Source organism: Bombyx mandarina, chromosome 13 (assembly GCF_030267445.1).
Source record: "Bombyx mandarina strain Sakado chromosome 13, ASM3026744v2".
Classification (NCBI taxonomy): domain Eukaryota; kingdom Metazoa; phylum Arthropoda; class Insecta; order Lepidoptera; family Bombycidae; genus Bombyx; species Bombyx mandarina.
In genome coordinates, this window is record NC_143220.1 from 8257600 (window position 1) to 8276834 (window position 19235).

General features: G+C 37.3%; 1 protein-coding gene and 1 long non-coding RNA gene across 2 annotated transcripts in view; one reads left to right on the forward strand and one right to left on the reverse strand.

Moving 5' to 3' along the window:
• Nucleotides 1-19235, forward strand: part of LOC149501623 (uncharacterized) — a 188587-nt gene that overhangs the window by 81766 nt on the left and 87586 nt on the right. The gene's annotated exons all lie outside the window — the stretch shown is intronic.
• The window catches only part of LOC114249998 (protein O-mannosyl-transferase TMTC1), a 195743-nt gene that overhangs the window by 26500 nt on the left and 150008 nt on the right, over nt 1-19235 (reverse strand). The gene's annotated exons all lie outside the window — the stretch shown is intronic.

Below are 19235 nucleotides of genomic sequence, written 5' to 3' on the forward strand. Positions count from 1 at the left end.
TAGAAAAGATCAAGTAGTTTTAAATAGGTTAAGAATAGGTCACTGTAACATTACTCACATTTATCTTATTACAAAAGAAGAAATAAAGAAATGTAGTCGATGTGATAGCAATATATCTAATAAGCATTTACTAATTGAGTGCCTAATGTTTAATGCAAAGAGACATACTGCTGCGTTGCTTATGTGTTTGTTTGACTGTTTAAATAATAATGTAAATGCACTTTAAAATTCCTGAAAATTATAGATTACCATAGATTCATTGGTCGTTCTGGTCGTTAATGACCTTAAAAGCGACCTTAAATAAAAAAATTAAAAAATAAAAGTTATTTCTTAAGAATAAAAACAGCATATGACCGTAACGTTTAGATAGATTTAAATATGCCCTATTGCTCAGCCCTACAAACCTTATAATAAAAATATTAACAATCCGAAAGATCTCATTTGGAAAGTGACAAATTTCACAACTCAAGTTTTAATCGTAAAATGTATTAACTCCTACTGGAAATGAATAGCAACCACATGTTTATTCACTTCGGTTGTGAAGAACAATGCGACGTATCATTAATGTCGCTCTTATTCTGAATATCATTTCAAAGACACGGTTACAATATTAAGTAATTAAATCGTAACATTATAAACTTCATCAAGTGTAAAATTAATTGCTATAACTTAGGCGCGAGCTCGGATGTTCTGAAATGAATTAATTAGTGCAATCAAATTAATAATTAACGATTGAAGTAGTACTTATTTTATTATTAGGTTCATAAAGTTACGATTTCAATAAAACTACTGTATAAAACTGTATACCAAAAATACTGTTCTTCTACGATTTGATAGAATGTAACGAATAGTCAATGATTTTTTGGTGAAAAACAAACTGGTATACATTAGAATACAAGTATTGTTTTTTATTACTTAGATGGGTCAAGAAACTCATAGCCCTCCTAGTGTTAGGTGGTTACCAGGGTCTATAGAAATCAACAACAAAAATCCCGCCAGCCACCTTCAGACATGAGTTCTAAATCTTAATTCTAGACGATACTGGTACGACGGCTGCCCCACTCTTCAAACTGGAAAGTTTCGCAACAAAAGTTAACGGCCGCCTGGTGTAGTGGTAAGTGACATGGTCACTACACAAGGGGGTCGCGGGTTCGAATCCCGCCAAGGGAAGATATTTGTATGATAAATATAAATGTCTTTTCCAGGGTTATGGATGTATATTAAATATAATAATATGTATGTGTATAATAAAAATCTTACATTTATTTCCGTTATCTGGTACCTGTAACACAAGTTCTTTACGAACTTATCACGGGACCAGTTAACGTGGCGTGATCGAGTAGGCAGGATGGTAGTATTTACAAATGCGGGCTTCGGGCTCTCAAGACGCGCCACTACCAGTAATTACGCAAATTATTTACGATTTTTATTTTATGTTATGGAAATCATTCGTTAGCATGTAGTACCTCTGTCTGCGGGATTCGAACACCGGCACAAATGCGAATGCACCGGGTATCTTGTGCTTTAGGCCGCGACGACTTTGTAAACAAACATTGTAGTTTGTATTTCTTTTTAATTATATTGAAACATTACCTAAAAATATACTTTCATATAATATGTCTTTCAGCTTTCTTGATAACAAGCCCATAAAGCTCATGCATTACACCATAAATATGTAAATTTTATTCAAAAAACCAGGTAACTAAAATTCAACTCAAAAACATGTATCTTAAAGGATATTTTGTAACAACAGCGGTTCGGGCCTCTATCTCAGAGCTTCGTAACTTTCTCAATAACCATTTACATTGATAAGGGTCTAATTGTCAATTAATTAAATATTAAAACTGTGGGTAACTGCGGCTCCTAGACGTTTTTCCCTTTTCCAAACTGTTTTCCTACCTTGCGTTCGCGCTTGGCGTAACATACAAGCGACAGCGGGCGTACATGATAACGCCTCAAATGTAGCGTGATATACAATGAGTCACGGTTGATTCAGAGAAATTATATTTGTAAGTTTGTTAATATAGTATTGTACAAATTACAGCCCCACTGATGGCGGGATGATAACGTTTAAATAATTATCTGCAGTTATTAGCAGATTCTCAGACAGCGTTGGTTTTAGATTTAGCTATGATAATGATAAGTGAGATTAATTTTTATCTTATAGTCAATAGTGATAGCAAGACATGGTAATGGAAATTGTAACGAAAAATGTTTTTAAGATTGCGTTAGCGAGTCGACTGTATTGCCTCTACTAACAAGTGTGAGAGGGACATAATTAATTGAATTCATAACAATTCACACAAGAATATACTGAAAATTACACCGGAAACATTAGTTAATGATGTCTTGTGGTTCGAGGGGGCTAGTAAGTACCCTGATCATCATCATCGTCATCATAGTCGGTTACTCTTGGCAGAGCAGTCGTGGTCATGTGGAATCCTTTTTTATTAAAGCCTTGACAGCTGTTCTCCAAAGTTATATGGTACCCTTATATCACAATTAAAATACTGTTGTGATTTCCACCTTATACCAGGACAACGATGATATTGACTTTATGATGCTAATGGGATCAGATAACCAATTAATATCTAGACTGTCATTGCTAATATAATGCAATTAAAAATCTTACGTTTCGTTTATAATATTAGAGTACAGAATTTAAATAAGTGTGTTTTATTGTTACAACATCAACAACTGTTGTCTTACTGGTAGTAGAACGTCTTGCAAGTCCGCACGGGTAGGTACATATACCACCCTGCCTATTTCAGCTGTGAAGCAGTAATGCGTTTCGGTTTGAAGGGCGGGGCAGCCGTAGTTAAAAGTGAAACATTTACGCATTTACGTTGTAGGTGTCTATGAGCTCTGGTAACTACTTAACATCAGGTGGGCCTTGAGCTCGCCTGCCCAACTAAGCAATAAAAGTAAAATAAAAGAGTGCTCCATAAAGGTCACGACCCTCAACACTGAGAAGCACGGCGCACGGAGGGATCGTTACAATATTGCTTTTGAAGATGACCATACAGCCTATATTCGGGTGAGTACTGGTGGTAGGACCTCTTGTGAGTCCGTACGGGTAGGTACCACCACCCTGCCTAATTCGGCCGTGAAGCAGTAATGCGTTTCAGTTTGAATGGTGAGGCAGCCGTTGTAACTATACTAAGACCTTGGAACTTATATCTCAAGGTGGGTGGCACATTTACGTTGTAGATGTCTATGGGCTCCAGTAACCACTTAAAACCAGGTGGGCTGTGAGCTCATCCACTCATCTATTTTTTTTTTATTTTTTTTTTTAGAAATACCAACAGCAATACACACGAAACATTCAAGCTTAAAATTAACATGTATATAATTAAGTACTAGTATGTAAGCCAGTTACAGGCATGTACAGCAATCTCTTATAACAAACTATGACATGTTACAGCAATTTTACAAACAGCGGAAATATAGGCTAAATTTATATGTTAACAGTACGACAAAAAAAAGTATATTTGAAAATAATATGAAAACAAGAGTTAACTACTTAACATTCTCTCATCAATTATAAACAAAGGAACTTGGATACTAGTTTGTTTTTGAGACCAGGACACGTGTCGTTAAAAATGTCAATGCCGTCAATTAATGCACATATTTGGTTATATTCACTACAAATCTTTTATAAAGGGAAATATCTAAGGAGGTTTGTTCTACTTGCGGGAATATGGAAAATTTCAGTGATAGGACGGCGTGGGTAGTGGTATGGAAACAATAAAATAAAAATAAAAAGATGACCATACAGCCGATATTCAGGTGAGTTGTCACGATTGCTCACGGGTACTAACCTGAGCGTTACCACGTTCAGTCCGTAACTTGGACCACGGCCTAGAAACGCGTGCGCTGTTTCGATTATTCCCGTAACGGCCTCTTACAGGAAAGATGTCCCGTTTAAAACGTATAACGAAATCCTAATGTAGTTAGGAGCTCCTTAATTACGCGATAGGACCTTAACGTAGATTAAATGTTTAGAAATATTCTCTCGGATATACTTGAATGGCACAAAATTTAGCGTGCCTTATCTGCGGCTTCATTTACCTACATAAATTTATGACTGTTGATGAAACTCCAGAGAAATTAGTCGATTTTTAATAATATCGATATGGTTCGGATTAATGATTGTGTCTTTCTTACTTACCGGTAGTCTGAGATATTCCGTACTGCATATATCAACGTTGATTGACAACAAAGAAATCGTTTTTCAATTCTTATTCAACAAACCATTGAAATCGTATATTTAAAAATTCTTGAGAAATTCAACTGAATCAATACAATGTGCGCAAAACTATTTAAAATTCGTACAAAAAATAATCAACCCGTACAAATAGCAGTGTAAGTTTTCAAATTAAAAGTAAAGAGTGAAGGCGACTTTTGCAATCAGTTGGCTAATGGGAAAAGTTATATTATTATTGGCTGTATCTCTTCGAAGAAACGTTTCATTTTTTATTCCATGGATGGCCGGGAGCAGATTCTAGTTCACCTCGTGATATAATGTTGAGTTTTATTACGAACGTTATTTGTTGATAGCACCAATACTCTCGTCACGTCGCAGAAATATTAAAAAGTTGTTTTGTTCATGTAAGTAATTCAGTAATATCATAATAATAAAAGGTTTTTAAACTATTGCATAACTTTTATCGCGGGCTTTGAGCGCGGCGACCGAATCCAGAAATTCCGTAACGAAAATAAAACCTAGCACTCCTACTCCGCCTACCATGTAGCTCGCGTTCAACACATTCACAGGTTACGCTTGTATAGTGTTTGTGAATAAGCGCGCGGCGTGACGTCGCACTGCATGCGCATCATGAAAAGTCTGCCCATCTCTCTCTCGCGCGGTCTAGCTTATGAGTGTGAAGGGGACAGTTAATGTTTTGTTTTTGTTAATGTTTATAAATATAGCGCTTATTATATTATTGTTTTAATATTAAATTATTATTGTCTGATTATAATTGCATAAGTTGATAAAAAATGCTATGCAATAGCTTTACCGCGGCAATCCCCGAGTGCCACACGTGTTTTATTCATCTCACTTGATGAATCAATGAGCTCATGCTCTACGTGGTATTCAGAGAGTCCATAGACAATGCGGTTTACTGTAGAAATAAGCGTGATGTTGGTATCCAACCGTAGGGCACACAATACGCCCCACCAGTAATAAATTTAATCAACTAGTTTAAGAAATCTGAAGTACGATTCATTAATCACCTCGACCTCAATATGCCCCACTAATAATTTAATAAAATACGGTCTTAAGAATTCTATCACGGTCATCAAACTGTCTCCTGTTCATATTTTATTGGTTTTATGAACGAAGCCTGTGTTATAGGTGGGACATAAAATTTTGATGGTTCCTTAAAGATGGCTATATACCACATCCATATTAAGGGAATTATTCTAGATGGTTCGCCGAGAAAAATCGATATGGATTTATTATGTTTCGAGGGAAAAACGTAATAGCAAAGTTGTGTCACATTTCTCGGCCTAAAATTCGTCGTTTTTTGCTTGAATGTGATTCAATAAATACATTTTAGGGGATATTTGATTCTCCTAGTCATTGAGTAGTTATTTTAACACAAACAAATCTTAGTAGTCAGTCATATTTCCAAAAAATTTGTTCCTGAGACTATGCCAGAAGCATGTTTACCAATGGGGAAATTTGTTTATTTTTATACCTCTGACATACGGTATCTATGACCGATGATGACAGTGGTACAGAGAAACCGACACTAATACACAGTAACAGTTCACCGATTGAACAGACGTAGAACAGAAAAACAAATAGTTATCTGTTGTTACATCTTCAGGACTTTTGCGATTATCGTAAACGATTTGCTAAAATGTTGGCAAATAAAATAAACTATGCTCAATGCTTTATTGCCTTCTTCTTCTTAGTCACATACTTCATTGCTGAAGGTCGTGTCCCTGAAATCCCTTCGTGGCTCTTTGTATCAGCTTCCATTCTTCGATTTTCGGCTTCTCTCAGGGCGGTCGCAACAGAGAGTCCAGTGAGCGCAGTTATCTGATCTGACCAACGGTTTGGTGGTCAGCCGGCGGGTCTTTTCCCTTTTACCTTGCCCACCACAGTCAACTTTTCAAGGTTGTCTGGTGGCCGCCGAGAAATGTGACCAAAGTAGCCAAGAACCATCTGGTAGCAAATCGTCGACAGTCTGGTTTCTATGCGAAGTTGCTCGAGGACAGATTTGTTTGTTCTATTGGCGGTCTACGGTATGCCGAGCATTCAAAATCAATCACATATACATAAAACTCACACTCCGCCAGACTCGCAAACCACCAGAGGTATGCTAGGTATAAAACCTAAGAGTACATTAAATGTAGTTGCCATCAAAGTCTATCTTGATTAAGGCGGGTACTGAGTTTGGACAAAATTTTTTAAACACATGATCCTAGATTACGTCTACAAGAAAATAAAAAATTATTCGTATCCTACCATCCCTAACTGACAACAATATTCACTTACGCACATAAATAATAAATGAAGCAATATTCCATTTAGAGTTCAACTGTATATTTACTGTAAAAGCAATTTGTTAATACAATTTATCTTTCTTTTTTTTATTGCTTAGATGGGTAGACGAGGTCACAGCCCATCTGGTGTTAAGTGATTACTGGAGCCCATGGACATCTACAACGTAAATGCGCCACCCACCTTGAGATAATTTTCAAGGTCTCAAATATAGTTACAACGGCTGCCCCACCCTTCAAACTGAAACGCATTGCTGCTTCACGGCAGAAATAGGCGGGGTGCTGGTATCTACCCGCGTGGACTCAGAAGTGGTCCTACTACCAGTAATAGAATCAAATTATCGAATGGAATCAACCATCAGAGGACCGTTGTGTCGCTTATATAGCACAGCCGATAATTAAAATGAAACTCTGGTGATAATACCAAAACATTTGAACAGCAAATTAACTTTTGTTACAAACTTAATCTGTACAGATCAAAAGGGACTAGTTAGTACATATTGAATTTCAAGTGGAACATCGTATTTCAAATTCGATGAAGCGTCGTACCGTGCCGAACGCCGGCAACAATAAACGTTCAGCTTTTGTTAATTACGAACAGCCCCGAGAGTTTGGATCCAACAATGAACTAGGTAATCCTATTTACTACAATTTCGCTGCTGTTGAACTTCGCTGGGTGCAAAGCTCGCGTTCGGTTTAAGTTGGAGAAAATGGGGGTTGCTGAAAGTTTTGCGTAGCAATATTTTTTGAGACAGACCATCTGGAGTCGGAAACTCGTTTCTTTTACCTTTAAAATCAAGACGCACATACAGTACAGTTGCTTTATAGTTGAAAGAAAAACTCATGACCAAAAAACATTTAGAGTGACTCTTCCTGAGCAAAGAAGTCAAAATAGGGGAGAATATCTTCAAGCCATTACGAAAAGAAAAGCTTAAGTCTCGACTGCAATGCGAAATTGTCTCGATTCTACCGATGCTGTATGAAATTTTATACAGAAGAGCTCAGCCATGAACAGAGTTCCAAAGTTTTGATTATGAATGAGGTGCCAATTACAATGTAGAGGTGATTTATATACGATCAGGTCTAGCCGTATAATGAAACGTCTCAAAAGGATCTGCTGATTTAAGGTATTCGACATATATTCGGGAAGACATTTGTAACCTTCTAAGGTTATCAGAACCTATTCTGTCCATAGCTTACTAAAATATTAATTATTCCACCGCTTAAATCTTGTGACTTGTACCAAATCACAGCAGTTCTCACGGTGTCAATACAGTTTTACTCTTCTCTAATCATTTTATGCTCCGTGGCGCGTCTGATATAAATTGAACTGGAGACTGTTTTAAAAGTTTTTTTTAGCAGTTATGCGGGCTAAATGTGACCAAAGTCCGCAAGACATTGCTCATCGGAAATGGCGTTGGATAGGACACACTCTACGGCGCAGCGGAGTCAACGCAGCATCAATCGCGTTTGAGTGGCAACCGCTTGGCAGGAGAAGACCTGGTCGCCCTCTACACACTTGGCGACGCACCGTAGAGAGTGAACTGCCAACGTGACCTGGAGTGATGTCAAGGAGCAAGCGCAAGACAGGGTAAAGTGGAGACAACTTATGAGGGCCATATGTACCAGCGGGGTACCCTAGGACTACAACAAAAACAGTTATGCGGGCTCGGTATTCGAGTATTGAGCACTACCTGAAGCTAACACACCAATGTATTATTATATAGATCATTCAAACATTGTGTGACAATAATCTCTTAGCTCGATAACCAGTTAAAGCAATTGTGGAGATATAACGACGGAGGGTAGATCTTCCACCGACCGGGTGGTATTTTGCTCGGTAGACTGACGGTCCAAATGTTGTTGTTCGGAGCTAATATATAAGCGGACTCATCTTGAAAATGTCGCGAGATTCAAGCATCAGTCAAATATTATTATATTGTGTTACATGATGGCTACCGCTACACAATAAGACGACAAAGCTACTTTGTGAAATATTTTCACACAGGTGACTTGTACTTTTTCGTTGTTTTTGTAGCAATAACATTAGTTGACCAATTTTTTTTTCTTTTCACTTCTTTATTTTTAGTGATCCGGTTTCAATAATCGAAATAATTTACCATGGAAAAATAGATTCTAATTTAGTTTAATTTTATTGTTATCACAATCAGTGAGGGAAGTGAGATAATTATGTTACAACTATCTAAACTATTTCTATTTCAAATATATAAAATAAAAAACATGATTTATTTAGAAATATCTCAAAAAAATTATCCTGATGTTGAATTCCATTTTTTTGCCTTCCAATGCACACACGATCCATCGGACAGTGAGTGTTCACCGTCGCTCATGGAATCCTATATTTACTATTGTGAACCACGTTTGAAGAAGGGCAATAGTAGTTTATCTCTTTTGATTTAATTGTTCTCTTAAAATACCTTTTTTTTTTATTGCATAGATGGGTGGACGAGTTCACAGCCCACCTGGTTTTAATTTGGTTACTGGAGACCATATACATCTACGACGTAAATGCGCCACCCACCTAGAGATATCAGTTCTAAGGTCTCGAGTATAGTTACAACAGCTGCCCCACCCTTCAAACCGAAACGCATTACTGCTTCACAGCAGAAATAGGCAGGGTAGGACTGTGCGGACTCACAAGAGGTCCTACCACCAGTAAAAACCATGGAAGGAGTTCATTGTAATATAACCATAAATAGAATTCACGTATATGAATTTGAACAAGAGCTGAAGTAAGTAGGCTCGTGACCTCATCGCTCATACTCATAATAAGTACCCCCGAATATTGTCAAAGCTTTCAACCAAATTACTCGAGAAGTTTCATATTTAATCAAACGTTAACAACTTTCGTCTAACAGTACTTTAATACCCGAATAATAATATTATTGTCTGAGACCCATTAGCGAGATTGGATCCCGGACCTATCTTAGAAATGAGTTATGGTCTTTGATAATGATTTATTTCAGTGATTTCGGATTGTCGATTTCAGCTATCGATTTATTTATGGTGCCGCAACCTAACAATAATTATTCTTTTAGCAGCAAATTGCTAGAAAAGTATCTTTGGTGTTAGTGTGCAAAACTATTTCAAGGGTTTTTTATTCGCGTGCACTGACAGATTAGCTAAATATTTAGGTGCGTATGTACCGACAAACTACATACTTATGAGAACAAGTGAACGTATTTCCAACCAAACACGCTTTCAAAAAACGCAAAATAAATTGGTTCGTCTTCGATTTCAAAATGTGAATTGGTCTGATTGAAAATGCCAAACCTATACTCGGGGACAATTTATTTTGGTAAGCACTAGAGCAGAATACTGCTCGTCTTTAATATAGTTGACATATATGCCCATTAATAGATCTGGTCATTAATATCCACTACGTAGAAGCAGAAAATAATGGAGGAACATACTCCGAACTAAAATGCTCCCTAAAGGTCACGACCTTTATTTAGCACTGAGGAACACGATGCAAGGGGGAAAATAGATCTGGTAACGCCAGGGCATTATCAGACCGCTGTCCATAAATTACTCTCTTCCAGCTTGTATTACTGAAATCCGATTGATTCTTATTTAAGTTAATTACTGATCGTGTATTACGGATACAGGCTCTCCGCACATGCAATGGGTTCGGGGTGCAAAGAGGAACATACCACATTTATTCTTCCTCTCACACGTGTAATACGCTGGATCGAACCCAAGAATCACATGTGTCAAATAATTTACACTTTACGCTTACTACTACAGTCAAGCTTACGGTTTTAAGGATAGGGCAGCCTTCACACCAATACATTAGATTTGGACCTCACGGGCTACCCTCATCACTCAAAATGGGTGGCGACGTCTACCTGGTAATGTTTATATTAATAATAAAGCATCCATCCATCCATCCATCCGTCCATCAAATGCATCATATACTCGTCTACAACTTACAACAATAGAAGTAGAATGACTAGTAGTTGCTCTAGGTTGTCTTGCGAAACCAGTTCTTCATGTTGTAAATCTGGATGCCCTCTATCATGGCCGTACCGTCTGTCGACTCCATCTGGACTAACACGGTCAGACCACGGAAGAACTAAATATTTTGGTACAAACTCGTCTCATGGATACACAATTACATACTTATCCTGCGATACTCGTTGCATGACAAGATCGCAATAACCACCACTACCCGTTATTTCGCCTGGACTACCCTATTCAGTCTTTGCTATCTAGTAAGAACTTTATTAGATATACATCAACTATAAAGCGATATAACACGTTGGAATAATAACTTGTAAATCTCAGATCACAGAAACGCTTATAAACAATAAAGTCGTTATTCTTCGGGCCATTAAGAGGATTGGATCCGTGGGTCAAACAATATATTTCATAATACAAAGCAATGAAAAGTTTACGTCTTATGTCGTTAAGACAGATGGGCCTTCCGATACAAATCGTAAAACATTTTACTGGTTTTCTTTATATCTGTATTAGAGGGAATTATTGCTTTAGACTTAATCGGAGTTAGAGATGCTTTTTCTTGTTGTGTTCTAGCTAGGTGAAATACATATTATTATCGTAGGCATTAGACAGGTTTTTTTTTATGGCCTTTGTAGGCAGACGAACATACGACCCACCTGATGGTGAGTGGTTACCGTCGCCCATGGACTTCAGCAATGCCAAGGGCAGAGCCAAGCCGCTGCCTACCGCAATATACATAGTTATATATATTATATACCGCAATATATATATAAATTAGATAAGTTATTTTACACAAGACGCCTTTACTTGCGGATTCTTTACAACGTATATTGAGATACTAACAAACTGATTTTCGCCTTTACGATTTTAGTAAATATGATTAGGCATCAAAACAGATCTGTGAATTTGAAGTAGGCTTGAAAGTTCAGAAATGATAGCGAATTATATACTATCTCAGAAACCACAAAAACTGTCACCCTGAACTTAAATCTCACTCGTTCAACAAAAATAATGTAACACAAGTTATACTTTGATGGATGAAGTTTGGTCTTCCAACTTTAGACATAGTTGTGATAATATTTTAATATTAACGACGGCTTTTGAAATCTTGAAGTTACGGACACTTTGAAGTTTAATTTATTTATAGAGTGATGAATTAAAAAATTATGGACTAATAAAGAAGTAGATGAGATTTTTTTTTATTGCCATAACCGCCATGCCTGACTGGCCATACGTAGACACTAACTCCAATCAGCAATATTAGGTACAAGGATAATATGTGAAAGCCCATCGGAAACACCGTGGATAGTCTTCTTACTGTTCTTCTACTTCTTAGTCTGATAGCTGATCCAAAACTTGCCTGGAAATGTGGTATTGATGAGCGGCATTGTCCGAAGAATTAAAATATAATTCGACGGCTGGTATAGAAAATTTGAAAAATTATTGTTAATTTTTGTCAAAAATATCACGTCCAATGAAAATTCATATGTCTTTAGACATAATTACTACTAACCACCCACTACGCCGTATGATCATGTGCCATTGAAGCGAAATAAAACTGTACTGCATTTTCCACGGATTTGTCAAGTGAAAGTAAATTAATGTTTGTTTGTTGAATGTATTACATAAGATTTCTTAGAACATTAGAATAATAAGGTTTGGGGGCTAAAGCTTCTTGCTACAGTTTTAGCGCTAAGTCTTTTTTAATGATTGCAATTTTAAGGCATCCAATAATTCAACCGTAAAATCATAACGATAACTGTAAAAATATTGAATTATAAAAGACATACCCTATTCAATGTTCCATGTGTAAATTAAATAAGATATTCCGTGATCTAACCGGTACTAAAGCCTGAGTTTGCACGATTTAGTTAGTACGTATTTAAAAAAACATAAATCAAAACATGATCGGCGCCTCAATTTTGAGCCAGCTTCCATATTACCAAAGCCCTGTCACGTTGAGTTCCCATTACCTCGGAACTTGGTCGATTATTGTTACAAGCGTTATTAACCCTCAGCGCCCGATAATGGCCTGGCATTAGTTTAATGCACTGCGATTTTCGACCCATTTCCGATATTCGAGGTCTGTTATTCAAAGTTTCAGAACAAGTCTATTGCAGGGTGACGTTGTGGTCTTTTTAATACGCTTTTATTAGCTTCAGACGTATGTATGTATGTATGTTTGTAACGGAATCTTTGAACATGATTTTGACCCCCTTCAAAATGTCGGATTAACTCGAAATTTGGTATACTTATTAAGGACCGATGACAATTCAATATTTAAAAAAAAATGATAAAAAAAATTTCAAAAAATTGAAATCAACAAAAAAATTAAAAATAAATAATAGTTTAAAAAAACTAACAAAATATGCTTTTATAGAAAATCGAACTAAAAAATAAAAAATAAATTTTAATAAATTTGAATTAAAAATAGTGTAAGAAAAAATTAGTTTATTGTAAAAAAGCGTGAATTTTATTTATTGTTTAGGTGGACGAACTAAACAGTAAGATACCTTTGACCAGATGTCTCATTATTAGATGTGATACATATTTTCGTTGTTCTTTCTATAGAATCCGGTTATTATTTAATCTCAGGTGGATCGCGAGCTGATTCTATTCATCTGAGTACTACTATTATTGAATTGACTTTATAACTTAGAAGATGTGATATAGCCTATAGCCTACCTCAATAAATGGGCTATCTAACACTGAAAGAATTTATCAAATCGGACTAGTTGTTCTTGAGATTAGCGCGTTCAAACAAACAAACTCTTCAGCTTTATAATATTAAGTATAGATTCTATTATAATATATTATAAGAACTTTCCGGTTAAGCTTTTTTACATTCCTCCTTAAATTTTTCATGCCCAACCTCCGTGCTACCCGACCGATAACAAAATAAACACGTAATTACCTTAGACTTAATTAACCTCAGGTTTTTTCGGGACCCTCGTCTGTCTACAACTGGTGTTTGAAAATCGTTCACAAAACGTTTGAGATAATTAGGCGTGTAAAAGTTTCTTTGAAACACCTTTATGTTGGGATTTTCGTGTGAGATTTACGATTTTTAAAAGCAATTTCATTTACAATTTGTATCTTTTTAAATAAAGATATTGTAATATATTTATAAATGGAAAGCACCGATAATGCCATCGAGCCATTGAAGAAGTTTCTCGAAAACATCGAGGAGTTTAAGATTTTAATTATTTTGTTTTACACTTACCTGAAGAAAAATAAATAGTTCCTTGGGTAACATTTCGAGAGTTTCTGTGTAAATTCGGTAGACCTGTATTGTCTACTGGGTCACTCAGATCTACCCTGCCTTAAAAAACGTTGACGAACGTGTGATCAGATAAAATTTTACAAAAATAAATCGGAACCATGCACAGAAATCTCTAATTATTGTTGAAAACCAAAATCAAATCTTGGAATGGAAATCTTAGATTAAAGCCTCGGAACTAAGATACTAAAAAGAGTTTCTTCAACCATATTTATATCTCTATCTACACATATACATTTGTAGGTCGCCGCTTGGAGATAAAGAGTAGAGGATATAAAAAGTATCGTTAAAGGTCGAACGACAGGAATTACAATAGACAAATAAACAAACCTAATAATCATAATAACCATGTTGATTTGTTATTAACAATGTTAGAAACACTATTCATTTGATAGCCCGTCAAATCCACAGCGGAACAACGCGGCAATGTATAGTTGATTAAAATATTACGCAAACTATAAAACAATACAAATTGATGCATTTCGTCATGCAATATTTTCGTGTTCCGGATATTAAATGAACGAAAATTTCCGGTCGCTCTGTGCGGGCGGCGGCCATGTTTTACTACGACACTGAGCTGACAGAAAGTTCTGTCGCACTCGCGGCCTAGCGAGACTGGCATGCGTGCCTTTCGATCAGAGTTTGAGTAATACAATCGTACCTGATGTATTTTTATATTTAACGCTGTACGAAAAATTTTCAACTCGCTTCAAACAAACGTTAAGAAAAGTAATTGATTGTATTAGTTCTGGTATTACTTCGACCGCTACTGACGTGTATAGACGACGGTAACCGCGAACCAGCGTCCTCTAGAGTGACTCGTATATGCTAAGCTTGATAGCCCCTGTCTCCTGTGTCTTGAAATTTTGGTTTAGTAGTCACTACCGGAAGGTTACGGATATGCGAAAGCGGCTAGTTACCTTAACCCTGTCCAAACAGTAAAAGAAAATAGTTCAACACTTCGACATTGGTCCTTCGCCTTACCTCCGTCGTTAGAGGATAAAACCATCAAACAATTAATAATATACTAGGTTCTCACCAACGAAATTGCCGTTTAGTATACAAAAAGTTTAGGTAATTTTTTGAAATATTTTTTATCAGTCAATTTCGATCAGTCCAAAAATTATACTCCCTTAGTATCGATATATCTTTGCTTGCACAGTAGTAATTTTTTAATAACAATCTGGAAGAAATCAGGCATACACCTCTTACAAATTCTTTAAGGTACTTTCGCCTTTCGGATATTGATTTGTTCCCCTCCAAGAAGTTGTTCTTTTGGCGAACGATTAACCAAAACTGGGCCAGATTCACGAGCTTTTGCATCATTGTGTCCAGTTCCTGACAGACATAGCGCTGTAATTCCGGTGCTATTTGGAGTGCAATAATCATGCTTTACATACATGCATACCGTCATGCATTTGCTGTGCTAACGATCGTTCATTTCGTGCGACACCCACTCATCAAGTTTTTTTTATTCCCCAATTTGAAGCAAATGGATAATTTTTTTAACGCTAAGGTCGAAATTAACTGATAACTCAGCGGTAGATTGAATATCGTCAGCTTCCACGATCGACTTTAATACGCCCTTGTTGACTTTAGTTTTTGGGCGACCTCAGGGTTCATTTTTAAGATAAAAATTTCCATGTCGGAACCGTTCTCGTTCTTTGTTTCCAGTATTCACTTCGTAAACGTCATTAATGCTGTGAGCCATTTGTGCGGCATTGCTACCGCTACGGAACCCGTGTTTCCGCAATTACTCGTATTACACAAATGGAATGAAAAAATGACGCTAATCAATAGCAAACCAGTGATTAGAAAATATAAATTCCTTATTTTTAAAACAAAATTCACTTGAAATTAGAATTTATTGGCAGTCATATATAAATTACGTTTCAAATGCCCAGTATTGTAAAATTGCAACTTCATAGGTAACAACTTTTATTTTTAAGTCATACAGTTAATTTGACATGAAGCCTCTCCTCCTTGCGTCGTATTCCTCATTGCTGAGGGTCGTGACCACCCTTTTGTATCACCTTCGCGCGCACGATCTTTCTCCATCCATTCTTGTCTCTGGCGGTGTGGAGGGCGTTGTGAAACGTGGAATCAAGAGCGGTGCGAATCTGGTCGTATCAACGTATTGGGCTGCCGAGGTCTTTTCCCATCTACCTTACCAGTCACGATGAAGCGAATTTGACATGAAGCACTGGAACGCAAGGACGACATCCTTTGCGATTCTCTCTGCTCAAATACAGTAAGCGCATAATGTACCTTTAAAAGAACTACATAATATTATTATGAAAAGGGAGCTAGCGGAGCTAGGAAAAGGGAGCTTATTATTATGAAAAGCTTTCAAAACCCACATCCCAAACAAAACTAAAGTTATAATATAAAAGTTCATTACCTAAAGCCCAGAGACCGTGAGCTCGCTTGTCTGCGCTGGCGAGAAGAGAATTACAAACTGAAGTAACATCATTACAATTAAGTCAACACGAATCAAAATTATGAATGAAAATTGACAAAAATTAGATAGTGAATAATTTGCTATTTGGCACAGAGATGGCACTGTTCGTCTTGAACTCTAATCGCCGCGTCGGCTTCAGAGCCCGGAAAAGCTCGTGAATATTCATGAAAAGCACTACAGAACCCTTTATTGGATCATATTTCGATCTTTTTGCGTGCACTTATTTGCGGATTTTTTTATGTATTTTTTTGCGATATACTTTTAATGAGCATCGAGTTTTCGGGAGGTATTTCATAAATTTATAAGTTTTATTTTTAGCCGTAAATTAAATTTCGTTATGTATAGGTTTTTTTTGGAACGAAGTTCCTTATGGGACGATGCGGAGGGGTACCCTAACCGGGAAAAACGTCCGTAACGTGAGATTTTTATTAATAATGCATACAGTGTACGACTTAACTTTGTAATAACGTACAAAAAATAGCATATTTTTTATCATTCATTGACCACGATCTCAGAGCGTTCGTTTGCGCAATACACTAACTCTTATGCAAACAACCGTGAATGAAGTGTACCACAATAAGTTCGCACGTTACCGACTGACTTATTCGTTCCTATCCGGTGTCCCACGACACCACACATATTTTTATTTATTTATTTTTTATTGCTTATATGGGTGGACAAGCTCACGGCACACCTGGTGTTAATTTGTTACCGAAGCTCATAGACATCTAAAACCTAAATGCCGCCACCCACCTTGAGACGTGAGATGTATTCGATCGAATTCGCTTGCACGAGAGAGGGAGCTAGGCTACTTGCTCGTTGGCTGTGCTGGTGCTCAAGTGTCAAAAGTAAGTACAATTTGTTATACTTCCAGGAACAAGGAATAGCATGCGTGAAAGACGATATGTCTAAGAAAGGAGTGAGCGAAGAAATGATATATCATAGAGGAGGAGTATGGAAGGAGAAAACATGTTGCGCCGACCTCTGGTGACTGGAAGAAGGGTAAGAGAATGATGAGTGATGATGATGATGATGATGATGAAGAAATAGCATCATGTAATAACCAAAGTTTCGTACGGGTAGATACTACTATCCGGTCTATTTCTACATACGGAGCAGTAACGCGACTTAACGGTAGTCGTCAGACAGTAAAATTGTGATACTAACCTCGTGTCTAAAGGCTGATGACGTCATTCACAATGTGTTCTCTATGGGCTCCGACAACCACTTTACTGATGGTAAGACCTCTTGTGAGTCCGCGCAGGTAGGTACCATCACCCCGCCTATTTCTGCCGTGAAGCAGTAATGCGTTTCGGTTTGGAGGGTAAGGTAGCCGTTGTAACTATACTTGAGACCTTAGAACTTATATCTCAAGGTGGGTGGCGCATTTACTTTGTAGATGTCTATGTGCTCCAGTAACCACTTAGCACCATCTAAAATAAAAAAATCTTATTTCGTGAGCCGTGAACTCACTCAGGCATCTAAGTATTAAAATAAATACAGGGTGTGGATACCAATGATTCCAGAGGCAGAAGCCCAATTTGTTGGTCGGACCAGAAACGCTCTACTCTCAACACTTCAGTCCACGTTGCTATCCACACAGCCGAGGAAAGGCAGGAGTGGCGCAGGATAATCCAGGAGAAAGTTATTAGAGAAGGCCTGGTGCCTGGTGGCAGGACCTCTTGTGAGCCCGCGCAGGTGGGTACCACCACCCTGCCTATTTCTGCCGTGAAGCAATAATGCGTTTCAGTTTGAAGGGTGGGGCAGCCGCTGTAACTCTACTGAGACCTTAGAACTGATATCTCAAGGTGGGTGGCGCATTTACTTCGTAGATGTCTATAGGCAATTAAAAAAAAAAGCCACGACCCTCGGCATTGACGATTATCAACGCAACGAAGAGGACGAGTGGATAAACAAATATTTAAATTTACAACGAACAAAATATATAAATAATATATATAATATATATTCGATACATAAATTCGCAACAACTGCTAATATTCGTTCCGGGCACAAATGAAATTCGCTTACAATAAAAAGTAACGACGCGATTGTACCTTTGTAATGACAACACATTGCCATCATTCGGTAAATTAAATTAGATACGTAGGTACACCTACATACAATTATATGGTCATTTTAATTGCAAAACACTTTTTGTGTATATACGATCTGTAGTATACAAAGGCCGTATACCTAATGTAATGCGTATCGAGGTGGGTGGTGGCATTTACGTCGTAGGTGTCTATGGTCTAAGGTAACCACTTAACATCAGATAATAATAAAAGGCTTTTCTGTGCCCCTGGCACCAAATAAAGGGTAATTTACGCGTAGCCACCCAAACCATTGACTATTATAGGTTTTAAATATTTAAAGTAAATTAATTATAATGAAACGAGTGCATAACAAGGACCGCATATTTAACGGCCGCGTATTTAACGGCGTAGTGTGTTTTAATGAGCAAAAAAAAAGGTGCGCGGACAACTTGCTGCACGTGAAAGAAGTGAAACTTCTTTTGTGGTGTTTAGTATTGTGATGTTCTTCATTTATTCGATTTCATACTCTGATGTTTTTCATTTTATGAAGTCAAGAGGTACACAAGCACACGCACACAGGGAGAGAGAGAGAGAGAGAGAGAGAGAGAGGAAGACAGAAAGAAGAAGAAAGAAATGCCGTGTAGGTATAAGAGAAACAACCTAGCTCGCTTTGTCCGTTCCCTCTCTCCACGGTCGAGTGGTTTGCGAGATGCTGTCTATTTGCTCACTCTCGCACTTCCTAAATTGTATCTTTTCTCTCTAGCCGTAACGATCTGTCGCGAGTTACATTTTACTCTCAAAGCACCTAAAGACGTTTCACTTCAAACATAACTTTTATTTATACCAAGAAACACCCTTTAAGTGAGTCACATGGATCAATAATATCCAGAGTACATTCGGGTCAATAGATACGTGTCGCGGTCTCATCCATATGTATGTGTACACGCATCAATTATGT